This window comes from Meriones unguiculatus, chromosome 5, assembly GCF_030254825.1.
Source record: "Meriones unguiculatus strain TT.TT164.6M chromosome 5, Bangor_MerUng_6.1, whole genome shotgun sequence".
Lineage (NCBI taxonomy): Eukaryota > Metazoa > Chordata > Mammalia > Rodentia > Muridae > Meriones > Meriones unguiculatus.
The window spans coordinates 51,270,201-51,286,554 of record NC_083353.1 but is presented as its reverse complement, the minus strand read 5'-3'; the positions used below and the strand labels follow the sequence as shown (position 1 = coordinate 51,286,554).

The following is a 16,354-nucleotide window of genomic DNA, read 5'->3' as shown; positions in this document are numbered from 1 at the left end:
CTGTGCTTCTGATGAATTAGAGTATCCATCAATTTTGGGGTTTGCTGGTGAAGTCATGATGTCCTGATGTATGTTGGAAGTGTTCTTTCGCCTACCCCTGGCCATTGGTTTATCTGAAACCTTCCATGTTTGTTTTTGGATTCTGCAGATTAGACTGGTACTGTCTCTCTCTGGTGTCTGGAGAGTTCTTCAGGAAGCTGAGAGAGGTCCTGTGTCCTCAGTGTGTGCTGAGGACTAGCTGTACCTGTGGGAGAAAAGTACGCAGGCGCAAACGGGGCAAATGCAGGCATGTGTGTGAGTGCGGGCTCGAGTGTGTGTGTGTGTGTGTGTATCTGTGTGTGTCTGTGGAAGTGTTTGTGTGTGGAAGTGTGCTTGGACATATGTGTCGAGGGACAGAGTGATGGCTGATGATCGCAAATGCAGGCGCGTGCCTGCCTTCATGCTCGTGTGTGTGTGTGTGTGTAAGTGTGCGTGGACATATGTGTTGAGGGACAGAGTGATGGCTGATGTTGAACCCTTGAGTGTGTGGGAGGGGCTCTGCACTGTATATGTCGCAGGCGCTAGTGATGATCACAGTGCAATTTCTGGCATTAATTGCTTTTACCTCTCAATTAGACCCACAGAGCAGGAACTTCAATGTCCCAAGTGCCCCTCTGTTTCCCAAAGTGGGTATATGGGTGAGAGGGGGTTCGATGCCTGGTTTCTGTTTTAGAAGGACCCAAGATCTGGGGATCTGCAGATTCTCAAGGGTGCACTCACTTACAGGCAGGTCACTCAGCAGAGATCGGGGTGTCCAGGCTCTCTGCTCTCTGGTTTGGCCCTGCTTCTTTGATATGCACTGCCAGCTCCATGCTGCTGTCACTGCCAGTCTATGAGGTCTTGCTGCAGCTGGAGATTTCAAGGTGGTCACGTCAGGGTAACCAGGACCTCTGTTCTCTGATTTGGCCCTGGTTAGTCTTAAACTGGAGGGCTGATGTGCCCCTCCAGCTCAGTGCTGCTCTGCTGCCAGGAAGTTCCACTGTAACTAGAGACTGGGTTGCTAATCCAGATGCTTTCTGGGAAGTCCTGGGGTCTCTTCATTGTGCTCTCCAAGCTTGGGAGGCCCAGTGCCTCGTGTGCCTAGGTTGTATGGGGTTTCTGTCTGATTTTGGTGAGTATATAACGTATTCTCTGACAGTGTGGTATGGGCGGGCCTGTACCATCAGTGATAGCGATCCTGCAGAGGTAGTATGGCGTCTAGCAGACTCGAGCCTTGGGAGGATGGTGCAGCCTCCCAGTGAATGTGGGACTCCGAGACAGGTACTGCTGGCATTTGCCACTAAAGGGCTTGGAGCTCCACCTCAGTAGCTATAGACCCCAGGCTGTTAGGTCTGCACTGAGAAAGATGAGTCCACTGTGCCTCTGTGCTGAGGAGGAGGGAGTTCTGGAGGAGGGGAGTCCTGGGAGATCAAAGGATCATTTCTCACCTTCCACAAACAAGTCCCCGGGTGACCCGAGACCAAAGTTTTCACCTAGTGTGATGTTCCCTTTTGTTTAGAAATCCTCACCATTGTTTTCCTGGGTTAGAGGTCCTTCCACTCACCAACTCAGACATTTTGCTCTTCCACAGCTCAGATACTGTGTGTGCTAGTCGCCATCTTGGCTCCACCCCTCTCGACTTGCTCATTCTTCATCAGGCAGCTTCCTCCATCCTCCCCGCCACGTGCTTCTTTCCACACTCACCCATGGTGGCTCTCTGCTTCCTTACTTCTCTTACTCTTCCTCTCTCTCCTCTCCTTCCCATGGTCTTCCTGTCCTCAAAACCCTAGAAACTTAGCCATACACCCTGCCCATGTGTGTCGGCTTTTTATTGTTTAAACAAGAAAAAATCCTTAGGCAAGTTTTACACAAGGACTGTTGTAGATGAGAATGTGCTTTCATCTGTGCAGTAACCAGATTGTGGGAGTCAACAATTAGCATCAGAGTACACAGCTCCAGACCAACCCCCAACACTAACTTTTCTCACGTTGCTCATTAGACTTATTTCAAAAAGTTTTTATTCACTGTGATGCTTCTATTCTGGGTTGAGGACTCCTGGGCCTCCCCTGACTTCCCATGGTTCTGAGTGTGCTTTTCCTACACTCTGTGAAATGCAACCAACCCTTTTCCTGAGACACCCCTCTCCCATGGAGCATGTCATTTCCATTTAGTGTTGATTCTGTATTTCCTGGTTTCGAAAATCTGAATTCAAGATGTTAGTAAATTTTAAAAGTAAATAAAAAAGAAATGAAATGAAAACCAGAGAAGTAGAGGCAAAGCTCAGAGCTGAAGTGGTCACAGGCAGGTGGAACATAGCTGAGGCTGAGGCCATATCTGACTGTCTCCCAGTCTCTGAGGAGCAGGAATGGACACCACATTCTCATTGAAGACTTCAGGAAGAGGCTGTGCTTTGCCTGAGTGCAACTATATGCTCTGTGTTTCAGTCTCCCCAGCAGGCATGATGCAAACACCTGTACCCAGGACTGAGACAAGGAGGAAGGAGCATACATAGTTCAAGAGCAGCCTGGGCAACTCAGAGCCCTTGTCAAGAAAGGCAGTCATTTTATGGAGACTCTCATATAGCCAGGTACTAGAAAAAAATACCAATGCACCCAAGACAACTCCCCACTTTCTCTCTGTCATGTTCAATGTATCTGGTTTTATGTTGAGGTCTTGATCCACTTGGATATGATTTTTTTTTATTTTTTTATTTTTTCAATGCAGTTTATTCAGGAACCTTGAACAATCATCTGACCCTGGGGAAAGCCAGCCCACAGCTTAAATAGCTTCAGGGTAGCCAGTCCCAGCATGCTACATGGGAAACACAGATAGGTCCACAAACATGGAAGCAAGCCATATTCTCAGCATTAGCCAAATGTGGAGTTGTTCATGCCAGAGAGCACTCACCATCGGGAAGGTGGAAGGCAGAAACCAGCTCCATCTTTAAGGCATGGTATTACACAGCTCTCTACAGTTCCCCCTTTTTGTTTTAGACGCATCAGGCAAGAGTAGAGGTCTGATCTCTGATATTAGAAATAAATTGGGACTTTGTACTGATGTTCATTTAGATGTCATCCATCCAAAGAACATCAGACCCGTCCAATACCTTTTTCTCAGAGGTGGGACCTGGGGCATCAACCTGCTTGCAATCAGACCTGCTCTTCTCTGGGTCGAAAGGGGCTGACCCTGAGTGCAGTGCTTAGCCTCGCATCCTGAGCATAACATTTTAGCTTTTTATGGTAGCCAACCATGCTTGGGGAGACTGTCCTGCTTCAATGGCTTTAAAGGCCTTAATGGTCATGGCTGCATTACGCTGTTGTGAGACTCTAATCTTGCATATATACCACAGGCAAATCAAGGAGACCAACACCAGAAGGCCTGCTAACACTCCCATGCCCGCCCATTCCTTCAGATGATTCATGGCTACAGCAATCCATGATGATAATCCTGTGGCTAGTCCTGTGTCCACTCTGGTAGAATTTACAGTGACAATGGCCACTCTCAGCTGCTCCATCGTAGTATCGAATTCTCCAGTCCAATTACCTAAAATAGAGCTAGACAATTGTTTAGACAGATTTGTATCACAGGGAAAATTCTCATGTTGTATGCTAGTGACTCAAAGTCCAGCATACTTTCATTGACAGCCAAGTTGAGCGATTTGCCATAGGGTATCAATTTGCTCCTGCACGAGGTCAGTCCTCTGACTGAACTCCATCAAGCCTCCTTTTAGTTGAGCATTAATTCCTTTTTGTACATCTAAAGCATGAGCTACATTGGCTAAATGATTATTCAGGGTCTGAGCAGTCTGCACAGTATGACTCCTGGCTAATGCCCCAGTGGTAGCTTGGATATGAATTTTATGTATGCTGATTGAATGGGTCTATTTGCCAGTAAGACCAGCACAATTGGTTGAAGATGCCTTTTTCCTCATTGTACATATTCGGCTTCCTTGTAAAAAATCAGGTGTCCATAGGTGTGTGGATTTACATCTGGGTCTTTGATTTAATTCCTTTGATCAACCTGTTTTTATTTTTTTAATGTCAATACTATGTGGTTTTTATTACTATAGCTCTGTAGTAGAGCTTGAAATCAGGCAATCAGGGATGGTGATACTGCCAGAAGTTTTTTTGTTTGTTTGTTTGTTTTTGTTTTTGTTTTTGTTTTTGTTTTGTACAGATTGTTTTAGGTATCCTGGATTTTTTGTTTTTCAATTTTAAGTTGAGTATTTTTTCTTTCCAGGTTTGTAAAATATTGTGTTAGAATTTTGGTGAGGAATTGCATTGAATCTGTAGATTGCTTTTGGTAAGATGGCTAGTTTTACTATGTTGATGCTACTGACCAATTAACATGGAAGATCTTTCCATCTTCTGATATCTTCTTTATTTTTTTCAAAGACTTTAAGTTATTGTCATTCAGCTCATCACTTGCTTAGTTAGAGTTACCACAAGATATTGCATATTATTTGTGGCTATTGTGAAGGATGATGTTTCCCTGATTTCTTTCTCAGCTCACATGTCATTTGTATAAAGAGAAGGGCTACTGATGTTGTATGCTAGTGACTCAAAGTCTAGCATACTTTCATTGACAGCCAAGTTGAGCAATTTGCCATAGGGTATCAATTTGCTCCTGTACGAGGTCAATCCTTTGATTGAACACCATCAAACCTCCTTTTAGTTGAGCATTAATTCCTTTTTGTACATCTAAGGCATGAGCTATATTGGCTAAAAGGTTATTCAGGGTCTGAGCAGTCTGCCCAGTATGATTAATGCCGTGGTGGTAGCTCCAATAGCCGCCAATGAGATGGCAGTAACAATGGAAGCTGTAATTCCAGGATCCCTTTTCTGCCTGAAGAGAGTCATAGCGTGAGGGCATCAACGGGCACAGGCACCCAGCGAGGCATTTTCCCTGTGCTGCAAATCTGTCTAAACAATTGTCTAGCTATATTTTATGTAATTGGACTGGAGAATTCGATACTATGATGGAGCAGCTGAGAGTGGCCATTGTCATGGTAAATTCTACCAGAGTGGACGCAGGACTAGCCACAGGATTATCATCATGGATTGCTGCAGCCATGAATCATCTGAAGGAATGGGTGGGCATGGGAGCGTTAGCAGGCCTTCTGGTGTTGGTCACCTTGGTTTGCCTGTGGTATATATGCAAGATTAGAGTCTCACAACAGCGTAATGCAGCCATGACCATTCAGGCCTTTACAGCCATTGAAGCAGGACAGTCTCCCCAAGCATGGTTGGCTACCATAAAAAGCCAAAATGTTACGCTCAGGATGCGAGGCTAAGCACTGCACTCAGCGTCAGCCGCTTTCGACCCAGAGAAGAGCATGTCTGATTGCATGAGGGTTGATGCCCCAGGTCCCGCCTCTGAGAAAAAGGTATCCGACGGGTCTGATGCTCTTTGGGTGGATGACACCTAAATGAACATCAGTACAAAGTCCCAATTTATTTCTAATATCAGAGATCAGACCTCTACTCTTGCCTGATGCATCCAAAACAAAAAGGGGGAACTGTAGAGAGCTGCGGAATGCCGCGCCTGCAAGATGGAGCTGGTTTCCGCCTTCCACTTTCCCGATGGTGAGTGCTCTCTGTCACAAACAACTGCACATTTGGCTAAGGCTGAGGATCTGGCTTGCTTCCATGTATGAGGACCTATCTGCATTGCCCACGTGGCATGCTGAGGTTGACTACCCAGAGGTTAATTAAAGTGGGCTGGCTTTACCCAGGGTCAGATGATTGTTCAAGGTTCCTGAATAAACTGCATTGAAAAAAAAAAAAAAAAAAAAGAAGGGCTACTGATTATTTTTTTAGTTAATTTTGTATCCAGCCACTTTACTGAGGTGTTTATCAGCTGTAGGAGTTCCCTTGTAGAATTTTTTGAGTAGCTTATGTATATTTTCATATCATCTGTAAATAATGATATTTTGACTTCTTCCTTTCCTATTTGTATCCCCATGATTTCTTTTAGTTGTCTTATTGCTCTAGCTAGAACTTCAAGTACTATATTGAATGGATATGAAGAAAGTGGACAGCCTTGTATTGTTCCAGATTTTCGTGGAACTGCTGTGAGTTTTTATTTATTTTGATGTTGACTATCAGCTTGCTATATATTGCTGTTTTTATGTTGAAGTATGTAACTGTATTCCTGATCTCATCAAGATTTTTATCATGAGGGGGTGTTGAATTTCCTCAAAGGCGTTTTCAGCATCCAATAAAATGATCATATGTTTTTTTCTTTCAGTTCGTTTATGTGTTGGGTTACATTGACTGATTTTTGTATTTTAAACCATTTATACATCCTCTGATGATCCCTGGTATGATCATCATGATAGATGATTTTTTAATGTGTTATTGGATTTGGTTTGCAAATATTATATTGAGTATTTTTGAATCAATGATCATAAGGAAAATTGCTCTGTAAATTTCTTTTTTGTTTTTGTTGATTTGGACTGGTTTGGGTGTCAGGGTGATTATAGCCTCACAAAATAAATCTGAGAGGGTTCCTCCAGTTTCTAATTTGTGGAACAATTTGAGGAGTATTGCTATTAGCTCTTCTTTCAAAATACAGAAAATTCAGTACTAAAACAATAGGACCCTGGGCTTTTTTATTTTTTTTTCCCTTTGGTTGGGAGACGTTTAATGACATTTTCTATTTCCCTAGAAGCTAGAATTCTATTTCAGTTGTTTATCTGATTCATCTTTGGTAAGTGGTATCTATCAAGAAATTCGTCCATTTCTTTCAGATTATCCATATTTGTAGAGCAGAGGTTCTTGAAATATGACCTAATGATTCTTTGGATTTCCTTGGTATCTGTTGTTATGTCATTCTATTTATTTTCTCTTTTGTTAATTTGGATAGTTTGTCTATGCCTTTTAGTTAGTTTGGACAAGGGGTTGTCTATCTTATTTATATTCTCTTATAACAAATTATTTGTTTCACTGATTTTTTTTGTATTGGTCCTTTTGTTTCTATTTTATTGATTTCAGTCCTGAGTTGGATTATTTCCTTTCCTCTACTCCTCTTGGATGCATTTGCTTCCTTTTCATTCTAGAGTTTTCAGGGGTGCTAAGAGGTTGCTAGTATGAAGTCTGAACGTTCCTCTGACTACCATTTTTATTGTGTTTCATAAGTTCAGTTATGCTGTGCATTCATTTTCCTTGAATTCTAGGAAGTCTTTAACCTCTTTATTTATGCCTTGATCCAGTGGTCATTGAAAGGAGAGTTATTCAGTTTCCATGAGTTTGTGAGCTTTATGTTATTTCTTTTGTTGTTGAAATATAGCTTTAATCTGTGAGAGTATGATAGGCTACAGTTGGTTATTTCAATTTTCTTATACCTGTTGAGACTCACTTTGTGACTGAATATGTAGTCAATTTTGGAGAAAGTTCTGTGAGATCCTGAGAAGAGCTTATATTCTTTTCTGTTTGGGTGAAATATTCTCTAGACTTCTGTTTGGTCCACTCGACTCACAATGGCTTTTAGCTCCATTATTTCTCTGCTTAGTTTTTGTCTGGATGACCTGTCTATTGATGAGAGTAGTGTATTGAAGTCCCCCACTTTTAATGTATGAGGTTCAATGTGTGGTTAAAACTTTAGGAATGTTTCTTTTACAAATGTGGGTGCCCTTGAATTGGGGGCATAGATGTTCAGAATTAACATTTTTGGGGGGGTGAATTTTCCTTTTGATGAGTATGAAGAGTCTTTACCCATCTCTTTTGATTAATTTTGGTTAGAAGTCTTTTTGTTTTTAAGATATTAGAATGGCAACCCCAGCTTGCTTCTTGGGTCCATTTGCTTGGAAAAAAAAATTCCTACCCTTTAATATTTCGTGTTTTGTCTATGTTCAACTGACACAGAAAACAACCAAGAGATGTGACAACCAGGCCTGAAGCCAGGAAGCAGTTCATTGGATGGGAACAATAGGCCCAGGGGACATCAGTCCAAAAGCTGAGTCCCAAATTAACTTAAACAAGGCTTTTCATGCCCCCTGTGTTGCCATGTCCCCTGCATAGTAATCTAGATGACATATGTTTGTTTGGCTTATTAAACCACCTTATTAGAGTTTGATAAACTGCCTCATGAGTAGAAATGTTTCCCCAAGCAACAGACTTTATCCCAATCTATTTATAGCAGAAATGAAAGGATGAGGAATTTGGTTTTGAAAGAAATGTAGTGTAGAGTGTTGAACCTCTAGAGAGCTGGCCAGTGGTGTGGGTCTTTCCTGTTTTCCAGGGCACCTCAGTGCCCAGTGCTGGAATTAATTGCCTTGCACTGTAAAACTGAAGGAGGTCCTATGCCGTGCAGAGGCTGTGTTTGGGGCAAAAGTTCTGATAACTCTGAGAATTTTAAATCCAGCTGTTGTTCGCAATGCTGTATACATCACATGTGCTTCTTGCAAAGAATTCTGTTCTGAACGTTCTTTGAATAATTCCTTTCTTTCTGGAGTGTATAACTATTTATGGCAAGAAATGCCTCCTTATTTAATTTGTCACAATAGCTATAACACAGGAAATTGAATTATTTAAATGTTTTAGACATGGTTACATCCTTCAAAATACTGTGAGCTGTCCACGGCCATGATGCATGAGAGCCACCTCATAGGACTCCCTTAAAGACACATTGAGGAATAAGATAAAATAAGATAAGTTTGATCATCTTACCCCATGTCTGCTCAATTGATTATCTTTTTTAGGTGTATAGATTTCATCATGTTTATCATATCTTATAGGTCTATATAAGTGAGTATATTCCATGTTTGTCTTTCTCCTTCTGGGATATTTCACTCAGAGTGATCTTTTCTAGATCCCACCATTTGCCTGCAAATTTCATGATTTCCTCCTTTTTGATTGCTGAGTAGTATTCCATTGTATAAAAATACCACAATTTCTGTACCCATTCCACCGTTGATGGACATCTGGGTTGTTTCCAGGTTCTGACTATTACAAATAGAGCTGCTATAAACATGGTTGAGCAAGTGTCCTTTTTGTGTACTTGAACAATCCTCATTTAGAAAGACAGATGGGATGTGCATTGAACGTATGATAGGAGTCTACTGAGCGCATCTGAAAGACTCTAACTAGCAGTGTTTTCAAAGCAAAGACTCATGACCAAACCTTTGGCAGAGTGCAGGGAATCATAAGAAAGAAGGGGAGTTAGTCTGATGGGGAAAGGATAGGAGCTCCACAAGGACCAAATATATCTGGGCACAGGGTCTTTTCTGAGACTGACATTCAACCAAGGACCATGTATGGATATAACCTAGAACCTCCACTCAGATGTAGCCTGTGGTAGCTTAGTAACCAATTGGTTTCCCGAAGTGAGGGGAACAGGGACTATTTCTAACAGGAACTCAATGACTGGCTCTTTGGTCTCCCCACCCCCGAAGGGAGGAGCAGTCCTGTTAGGCCACAGAGGAGGGCTTTGCAACCAGTCCTGAAGATACCTGATAAAACAGGATCAGATGAATGGGGAGGAGGTCCCCGCTATCAGTGGACTTGGAAAGGGGCACGGTGGAGATGAGGGAGGGAGGGAGGGACTGGGAGGGAATGAGGAATCAGGACACCGCTGGGATACAGAGTTAATAAAATGTAACTGATAAAAAAAAGAAAAAAAAAGAAAAGAAAAAAATAAGATAAGATAAAATAAAATGAAACAAAAATGCCCTATTTTTTACTTTGTATTAAATGATTGCAATGGGTAAATTAATAGGTATAGAAAATAAGATGCATGTTGAAAGGTAGGGAAGAGTGTTTTTAAAGTTTTTAATAGTTACAAGAGTTTGTTGGATTGGTGAAAAATATTCAAAATACTAATAATGGTCATGTATTATTGTGAATGAAATTAATGTGAAAAAAATCACATACCTGAACACTGGTAAAATGGCTCATTTATTCTATATATTATTTACCATAATAAAAAATTCAAAATTATTTATGGTCTGATCCAAAAAAAAATGCCCTATTTTATCACAAAAGGGATGTGGTTTAATTTTCTGCTACATTTTGTGACCACACAAGTTAGTAAATAATTTTAACAGAAAAAAAAAAAACATTATATTTTCATGTACGCCGAAGCATGTGAACACTGACTGAGAGTTCTGATGTCAGTGTATTGGGTCCTCTTATAAAGAAATGTGCCCATCAATGATCAATGAATATTCAAACATTTATGTCCTCCCACACATAGACCTGAAAAAGTTAACAACATGTTTTTCAGTGCTCAAAAACACAAAAGGGCTGACTGTGGCATAGATGTGGCCCACAAAGAGTTGGATATAGTAAGATGTTGAATCATTTAGGAACATGGTTCTTGAGCAGGAGATAAAGCCATCCAAGACAGACATCAACACGAAGAAGCTCATGAGCAGAAGGAAGGTCCTGTTAGCTCTTTGCTCTGGGGATGCTTTTGGAGAAAGCCTAGTGCTGTGAAGATGCCAGGACTGCTTCCTGTGCCTGCACAAGAGAGCCACCATGTACCAAGTCGAGATGACCATAACACTAATAAGAAAGGCTTCCCTGATGGCCAGCAGTGTAGAAAATGTACTTTTCATGTGGTTACTCATGGGTAGGATGGAACAGGACCTAGTAACATACATGAAGTTATTCCTAGTCAAATTAGGAGTGGCAATAATCGATACTAAGAGGTGACTGCTAATGAGCATATAGAGGACACTCAGAAAAAGAAGTGCACATGAGATGTAATAGTGAGATTTGTGCTTGATCTTGGCTAAACAGGAGTTTCTGGGACTGAGGATGATGGCCTGGAGGACACTCAGCAGGCTGGTGGTACAAAGTGAGAGACCTCTAAAAATTCTGTACAGGTAGACAATGAGTTTACATATGATGTCATCCCATCCCCTCAAAGAAATAAAAATGTCCATGGCTACGAATGCTATGAACATTAGCATCAGTAGGTGGATTATGGCCAGCAGACCAATGAGCACGTCAGTGGGTCTGGGCCTGTGCCCACGAATGAACTTGAAGATGTAGAAGAGAAGAAGGAAGCTGTTGGCTGAGATTCCAATGCCAATTTCAGAAAAAAAGGTGTTCCTTATGTCAGAATAGTGTGAAGTCATCTTATGTGGAAACAAAGAGTGGCTCAGGAGAAAAGTAAAACAATGACTCACCATGAAGAAGACCACAGACACCACTCCAGACCAGGCTCCTGGCCTCAGGAAAACATGCAGATGCTCCTGAATGCTTATCCCACTGAAGACCTCCATTCTAACTCCTACCCCACAGACCATCCTCCTGCTCTCACTTGTCCTAAGCTGAGCCATGGCTGGACCCTGTGTCCCATGGTGGCTACACCAGTGTGTGAGCTCCCTCAGCATTAAAAACTGCAGCAATTATGTGCTTTCATGTTTTGCAGGTTTGGGTTTTGCTGGAGCAGGAGCAGCATCTTACTTGGTTCTCAACCACAACATCTTGAAGGCAGGTAATTTATAGAATGGGGAGGATTGTGTGAAAGAAAAAAACAAGACCTTCCCAATTAAAGTGGTCCCATGGATTGGGTATGCACTTATTCTATTCAGGGCTATCTGTACTCTATTGAAAATCCTAATTTCTTAGAAAATTTCTATAGAAACTGTTGGAGGTTGTAATCTATGATCCAGATGTTTCTGATTCTATTCATGATCTGCTGTTTCCTCCAAGTGTGTCCTTCAATACTCTGAGGTGGGGTTCCAGTCACCTCCTCTTGAACACGTGGACATCAGTGTATTTTTGTCAGAGAGAAGTTGGGTGAGCAAGAACATGATGTTCACACACCAAACATGGGAGAGTTCCAGCACATGATCGTCTGTGTGGATGTGTTGGCAGCTTGTTTTCTCATACAGTGCCTTATGTTTGTGCTCTGGGAGAGTTCAGGCAGCTCATAATGACTGCTCAGCACTGTCCCTTCCTGAAACAGAGTAGATAAAAGACAAATCAATCAGAAAACAGTAGTACGTTGGCACATAGTCCTTTTAGAGAACTCTGGTGGACTATTCAGTATTTGATTGCTGCTCTGTATCCGCATCTTGCTTGGTTCTGCTCTCAGTCCAGAGCTGCTCCAAGAGAATGGCAGAGTGGGCAAATGTCAGCAGGGACATATGCCATGTCTTTCTCCTTCAGCATGTGAATTCAGGGAGTAAATAGAACTACAGTTATAGCAGACTTGGAGCTGTCCCATATTACAGAATTAATTAAAGAAAAATGGTCCAACCCATTCTTGAAAGGCAGACTCCATAGGAGTCAACATTCCCTCTCTCCATAATGGAGCTGTACTCACCAGGTACCTGATATGCTGGCTCCAGGTTTATATTAATAAATGTGGTGTACATGCTGTTGAATTATTGTAGTTTCTTTGATTTAGACACAGACTAAATAAACCACCATGACCAAAACCAAATTGGCTTGGGAAGCCTTTATTTCATCTTACAGCTGATAATCCCTTGTGCAGGGAAGCTGGGGAGGGACTTGAGGCAGAAACCTGGGGCAAGAACTGAGGCACGTGTCACAAAAAGATGCTGCGTACTAGCTTGGTTCTCATTGTTTTCTCAGTCTGTGTTCTTAAGTATCCAGAACCCTGAGCCCAGAGTCCACAGGAACAGTTATGTGGGCCCTCTCACACTGATCATCAATCCAGAAAATGCATCACACACTTGCCCATAGGCCAACCTAGTGGGGGCATTTTCTCAACTGAGGTTCCCTTCCCAAAAGAGTCTAGTGTGTTGATTCAACAAACAAAAGACAAAAACAGCTGCCACAGTTGACCCCCTATCTACCTGACACTAAACACATCTCTGTTACACTATAACTTTGTCTCTCAATTTTGTTGTTCCCAGGATATTAAACTAATGTCAACATTGCAATATAAAACTTCAATGTTTTTTTTTTATTTTTAAACTTCAATCTCTTAAGTCACTTTCCACATTCAAACACTCTACAAAATACAACTCTCTAAAACCTCTAGTTTCTCTAACATTTTCAAAGTCTCTCTTAAAAACCCACCGTCTCTCTAGAACTCCAAACTTCCTGAAGTCTCCAAAATCCCTTTAGAAGTTCAAAGTCAAGAGACTTTGTGGGCTCCTGTAAAATATCAATAAATAAGTATTTTCTTATTTAAAAGGAAAGAACCAGGGCACAGTCACAATCAAGTTCAACAAAGTCTAACAGCATAACTCTCAGTGCAAGGCTTCTGGGACTCACCAGTGACCTTCTGGGCTCCTCCACACTGCTGGCAAAGCCTTCCACACAGCTGTCTCCTAAGTTCAAACTGGCTCACCCCACAGCAGATGCTGCTGGCGTGTGATACTGACATCTCCAAATGGCTTGGCTCTGCACAGCAAAGGGGCCAAGGCTTCATCAGTGTCCTCTTGGCTGTCTTCAAGGACGATAACACAGTTGTATGGAGCCAAGTCACAGCTTGATTCCATGATCCCTCCATGTTTCAGAACCAGTACCACCAGAGAAACTCTTTGTTTATTTGTTTGTTTGTTTGTTTGACACAAGGTTTGTCTGTGTATCCTTGGCTGTCCTGAACTCCCTCCATAGACCAAGTTGGCCTTCAACACCTCAGAGTCTCCTGAGCTACCAAGTTAGGCTACTAGCATGTGATGCAGCCTCAACAGTATTTAGACCACAGTGTCTGTGTGCTGAAGCTGAGAAAATACTTCAGAGGGTTTTAATTGTTTCACCAAGTCAAACGTTTCATTTTAGTGGTTCTTTATTTTAATTAAACTTTTATATTTTTATATTACTTACAGTTTATTTAGTTTGTATCCCAGCTGTAGCCCCCCCCCTCATTTCCTCCCAATCCCACCCTCCCTCACCTCCTCCCTACCTTTCTCTAAGTCCACTGACAGCCAAAGTCTTCCCTCCTTTCCTCGGACCCTAGCTTATCAGATTTCTTTAGGATTGGCTGAAATGTCCTTCTCTGTGGCCTAGCAATGCTGCTCCTCTCACAGGGGAGGAAGGAAGGTCAAAGAGCCAGCCATTGAAGTCGTGCCAGAGACAATCCACGTTCCCCTTACTAGGGTACTCACTTGGATAATGAGCTGCCATGGGCTACATCCAAGCAGGGGCTCTAGGTTATATCCATGCATGGTCTTTAGTTGGAGAAACAGTCTCAGAATAGACCTCTGTGCCCAGGACAGGAGCCTACCAAAGCATGTCTCTGAAAGACTCTGCCAAGCAGTGTATCAAAGCAGATGCTGGGATTCATAACCAAACCTTGGGCAGAGTGCAGGGAATCATAGGAAAGAAGGGGGAGATAGTATGACTGGAGAGGACAGGAGCTCGACAAGAACCAAACAGTTTAGTGTTTCTTAACTCAAAACATGAGTAACCCTCATATAATCTTTAAGGGACTCTCAAACTTCCCTATGGAACTGCATAAAGCAAGCTTCCATCATCTGCTCTGCTCTCAGCATTACATTCTAATATCTCACCATATAATCCTGTGGAGTATCAGCACTCTATGTATTTTACAGCCCAATGTTTCAAAACTTTTCCACAGTTCTCCAAAAAGCTAAGGTCAGGTCTGTCATAGTCATACCTCACCACATAATACCACTTTCTGTCTTCTCAGGGTTTCTGTTGCTGTGGGGAGAGGAGGGTTTATTTCACCACACAGCCTGTAGTTCCTCAGCCAGGGAAGCTAGGAGAGAACTCAAGACAGGGACCTGGAGGCAGGAACTGATGGAGAGGCCATGGAGTAGTGTTGCTCACCAGCTTGCTACTTACAGCTTGCTCAACCTACTTTTTGTAGCACCTGGGACCAGCAGGCAGGGACGGCACTGTTCACAGTGAGAATGGCCATCGATATGAAATCAACATCAATGAAGAATTGTACCAGGTGCTTGCCCACAGGCCGGTCTGGTGAGGATGTTTCCTCAACTGCGGTTCCCTCTTCTGAAATAATTCTAGGTTGTTTCAAGCTGCCATAAAACTTTCCAGCACAGACACCATGCATTCAGGAGATGTAATTTTGTAAATAAATTCCTGTGACATAATAAAAACTTATCAGTGACTGTCATATGTGTAGGGTGAAATTGTTTTATACTTCTGTAAACCATGTGACATTGTCACCACACCTGGAAAATCCTACTGGCGTGTGACAACCATGGGACATTGTCATGGAAGATACTAAGGACAGGCAAAGGGGATAAAATTTCACAAGTACAGGGTACCATGTCAGGATTTAGACTGGAAGCAGATGGTTGGTGAAAACATTGAATAAAGCAGATTTTCTGAAATACATGTTCTGTAGCAAAATTAGAAAAGGTTAATCTTTTATAAGATTATGGACCATGTACTCCAGATAGCAGTAGAGTGTTGATTAAATGAGTGGTGCTCAATTATTCTTTATAAAGCTCATGGGTTTGTTTTCCAAATCCCAGTCACAAGAAGTAGAACACAGTAGGTTGGGGGCAGTTCTGTTTTCCAATGAGCAGATAAAATGGCAGTTGTCTCTATTTTGAACAGCTCAGATATTAGAGTTGTGCTGTGACAGCCCAGGAAAACAATGGAGAGACTGATGGGGCTCCATTGTTTCCAAACTTTATTTACAGCTTTATAGAATTACAAACTACATTCACAAATGTCATCGGAAGCACACACTCTGAATGTCATTTTATGGTCTCTGCACTGAGAGGCAGGTGCATATTCTATACTTATTTCATGGAAGGAATACACACCTGTAGATTTTAACTAATAGTTTGCATTGCATGTGTATCAGCACTGGCTAACTAAAAGGCAAAAGAGTTCTAAAATGCTTTTTCTCATGTCATTTCTGAAAATGCACATTTTTTTTCTTTAATTCCACTGATCTAACAAGAAAAGAAAGAAGAAAAAGAAACTTGGTCTTTATGAGCACATCACACTATCAGACTGCTCAGCTAGTGAACTGTCAGCTTTGCAGAGTGGGGCACAGGCTGTGCTGTTTTCACCATCTCTTTAGAAACCACAACCCTACAAACCTAAAACTCATAGGAGAGTCATGCAGCTACAGAGGATGTGCATCCTCATTGATATTCCTAACATCACGGCTTCAGGGATTCCGGCTTTGAAACCACTTATATCCTGGAAATGAAATAACATAGTAGCTAAAGAGAAAACATACAAGCTTGCCAGGAGGGACCTACATGTCTCTAGTCATCCAAATAGCTAAAGATGACATGCACTGACAGATATATCTAAATCTTATACAATAAGGACCAGTAAAGCATGCAGATTCCAGGCAGATTATAATTTTTATAGAAAACCTTCTGGTGAGTGTTCCTCTCCTCAGGAACAAGCCACAGAGAATCCTCTAGCCTGTCTCCACCCAGATGACCCTTATCAGC

General features: G+C 42.0%; 1 pseudogene; it reads right to left on the bottom strand.

Annotated features, from left to right (window-relative positions):
- Positions 1 to 10,173: 10,173 nt before the first annotated feature.
- Positions 10,174 to 11,083, bottom strand: LOC132654083 (vomeronasal type-1 receptor 94-like; annotated as a pseudogene).
- Positions 11,084 to 16,354: the final 5,271 nt, after the last annotated feature.